General features: G+C 42.5%; 1 long non-coding RNA gene across 2 annotated transcripts; it reads right to left on the bottom strand.

Moving 5' to 3' along the window:
• Positions 1–3,021, bottom strand: LOC148209626 (uncharacterized). 2 transcript variants are annotated; one of them, XR_015792702.1, is made up of 3 exons: positions 2,283–3,021; positions 2,163–2,201; positions 1–281 (listed from the first exon to the last, which is right to left on the bottom strand). It is a non-coding gene; the product is annotated as an uncharacterized LOC148209626 (long non-coding RNA). The 2 variants fall into 2 exon arrangements; XR_015792701.1 differs by having other exon boundaries at positions 2,295–3,021.
• Positions 3,022–3,806: the final 785 nt, after the last annotated feature.

Here is a 3,806-nt window from a genome sequence, read left to right as displayed (position 1 = left end):
TAAACAAATGTATTCATAAATATCCTAAGTAGATTACAATCTCGTAGTTCAAGAGGCTAACAAAATTAATGCTCTAAAAGAATAATGAATCGACAACCTTACAACAACCTTTAGACAATAAAACTAAACAAAACCAACCCCTACCAACTCAACTACAACATTAAATGGCCACAACTATTCTAACTAAAAGAAATTAATTGCACACAGCATAGCTAATGGTCTTTCCGATCAAGCCTCCTCCTCGCCATCACCATCCCAAGAGCTAGCTCGATACCTGCGAACTGGAGGGGAAAAAGAGGGATGAGTACAATCACAGTACTCGGTAAGCAGCCCTTATCTGAAGCTACTTATCAAGGAACAACATGTCATGCTTATTAAAGAATCAACACACACACATCATGCTCAACCAAATCATGAAACATTCATTGTCATGCTTTTCATCACATTATGCATTCAAACATAGACACATTCTATAAAAGTCGGTGACAACCACAACCAGGGAAACATTAACTACTAGTACTCACCTGAAGTCTCCCTAACATCTCAAGTACCTCTACGCTTATCACAGCTACTCTAGCCTTCCACAGTTAACTCCTTCGAGCAGAGTCGGCCCCTGACCATTTATACCCAGAGCCCCGACCCTGCAGCATCGGTCCTCGACATTTATACCCGAGGCCTTGAACTCTGCATCGACCCTCGACCATTTATACCCGAGGCCTCGATGTCTTACAATCTATTGGCCCTTGACCATTTATACCCAAGGCCCCAATATTTCTCCTTTCGAAAGACTCCTCGCATCGACCCCCGACCATTTATACCCGAGGCCTCGACGCTTATCTTTATCCAATATTGGCGTATCGACCCCCGACCATTTATACCCGAGGCCTCGATACCCAATTAGTGACGTATCAGCCCTCGACCATTTATACCCGAGGCCCTGACACTCACCCATTCACTTCGTAACTTTCATAACTCCACATATCATTTCTAGCCTCCAACCAGGATCTCAGTACTACTTCCCTAATAACAGCAACCACCACAACACCCATCACGACACAACGCCTAGTATGATTTCAATGCATCACAGATCTCAAAAACACAAAGTTTGACAGCAACCAACCTGATCACAACATAGAGCACACAAAAGCTTCAACAAATAACCCTATGGCATGCTTCACATAACATACATTTCACATAGCGGTTCAGAAAACTTTTAAGAACACGCCCAACACAATTCATCCAAGCATTTAATATCCAACATTCGAAGAAATCATCCAACATCAGTATTCAATAAGCATTGCTAGACATAAATAAACACATCAGACAGGCCAAACATCTTATGCAAAATTCAGACAACAACATCTCCACAATAAGTCCACTTTAACGAGCATTCCCTGCAACATACATCATTCCACATCAGATCTCAGCAGCTCAACAATACAAAATTCTCACTATTATCACCGACGGACATTCAACACTACCCAGGCATACAAACCAACATAAACAAGAGTTACACTGCACAACAACGTATCAAAACCAATATTAAACGTCATAAACAGCACATCGGCAACTAAATAACAAACATCAACGCACGCACCCGCCCCCGTGCTACTTACTTTGTTATGTCCCAAAATTCTCATAAGGGTCCTACTTGCTACTACGCCATGCCTCATGCATCAACAATCTCATAACAGTCCAATATACGATACACCGAAATGATCATATGTAAAAGCCAATCAATCTAAAATAGTCCAACATGATCCAACGGCTCCAGCAGGCATCGTTCACAGAAAAAGCACAATCAACCACTTAACCAAAATATAGTTGATAGATACCCAGCATTCATCAAACACTACCGACTTCTCATAGACATTCAACATGCTTTCGAAACAACAGATTATAGTACCGGTATACAAGTTTCATCATGAAAACCAATTAGAACATAACAACAATTCAATCATAGTGATCCAAGATTACTTGACTACAATTTATTCACACAACCACATAATTTTCCCAAGATATATCAACAGTTTTATCAACAACGACGTTCGCTAAATGATAACAACGACAAACAACATGCAAATATCGCACATGGGCACACGAGCAAACAACCATATCATATCAGCACACGACAACCAATCCGTCCAGTAAGAACTACTTACCCAATGGCCATAACACTACTAAGCTCGCCGAAGTATTTCCTAAAACAAACGAGATTACATTTGCATTAGAAATCCATTGGAGACACTTAAATTAATTGAAACTATGAGGTGATTCGTTACCTACTAACTCACATAAAAAACTCTTGGGTTAGGAGTGGGTAGATGTCGAGGAGGTTCAGCCTCCCAAATCCGAGCTCGAACGGCCTTATGCTTGCTTGTTCGATACCAAAAAGGAATGGGTAACGCTGATTTGGGTCCGATTAGCGGTGGGTGAACGCCGAACCAATGTCGAATAGAGTGGGTATCACGGAACTGACGTCGTGTGGCTTCGATCTTGCTGGTCCAACCTCGGGAGGGGTGGGTAACGCTAATCTAGCCCCTAACAAGAGTGGGTCAACACCGAAACTCGCCGGAACGAAGAAAACGTCACGGAACTGGGCTGTTCGGACTGAACGTTGGATGTCGCCGGAGGAGGTCGTGGTTCTCGTCGTCCCGCCATCATCCGGCCGCTGGGTATCGCCGTTGTTCGTGGTGGTCGCCGCGGACGGCCACGATGGACGCCAGAAATCGAGTCGCTGCTGCTTCGATGCCAGCCGCCGCCGTGAAAGGACGCCAGAGTTGCCGCGAATCATCGTGTCTGAAGCAGAGGTCGCCGGATCTGCGCACCGGAGGACAACGCGTGGTGAGATCGTGCCACCGCCGGCTGTACGTCGCGCCACCTACAGACCTCGCCGGAAGTGCGTGGAGCCGCCGGGTCTGCCGCTGTACGTGCTGTGGGAATCGAACGCTGTTGCCCGTCGGAGGGGTGCCGTCGCCGGTGAGGATTTGCTGGAGAAGAGGAAGCAAAGGGAGGGGGGCGGCGGCTCCAAAACGAGAGGAAGAAGAAGAAGAAAGGAAAAATAAAAAGAAAAAAAAAAGAAAAAAAAATAGATTTAGGGTTTTTTTTTTCTTTATTTTGTTTTAAAACCAATAGCCCAATCCCAAATCTTAATGAGGCCCAACTAAAACTACAATAATTATGCTTTAGAAATAAAATAAACCCCACAACAACCCGAAATACAATAGTTAACTTAAACTCTAAAACCCAAGAATAATAATTCAAAGAAAAGTAGAATTTAGGAAGGAAAATCCTAAAACTCGTGAATTTAGAATTTAACTAAAAATCTCCTACACAGGTCGAGAACTTAAATTATCTTAATCCAAAGAAATTAAACTTAATTCTAATTTATCCAAAAATTAGAATTTCAAAGTTAGAAAATCCAAGAATTAAAGTTATCAACTTAGGGAAAAATCCAAAGACACTATTTATCTCTTAAAATAAACGAGTCAGAGAACGCGGGGCGTTACACTTCAATTGAAGAAGAGGAAATTGGAGCAAATTCCCTCACTACTACTCCACATCTCACGCAGCAGTCCAACATTGATATCTCAATTGAGGAAGAATCACCCCATATTGAGTCATCTTATGGTTTAAACCATCACAAAAATTCTCCCATATGCTCTCCAACGTCAACTAGTAGTGAATTGCCTATGTACAATGAGTATTCTAATCCTCAAACTAATTCTCTTTTATCCAATATGCCTAGCCAACAATTGTCTATTAATTTACCTTTTGATGCTGCAGATGAGCATATCACAAGTCAG

Source organism: Momordica charantia (genome assembly GCF_013281855.1).
Source record: "Momordica charantia cultivar OHB3-1 chromosome 8 unlocalized genomic scaffold, Mcharantia_2.0 BLBB01000008.1, whole genome shotgun sequence".
NCBI lineage: Eukaryota > Viridiplantae > Streptophyta > Magnoliopsida > Cucurbitales > Cucurbitaceae > Momordica > Momordica charantia.
The sequence above is the reverse complement of the archived record's forward strand: the minus strand, read 5'-3'. Positions and strand labels throughout refer to the sequence as shown.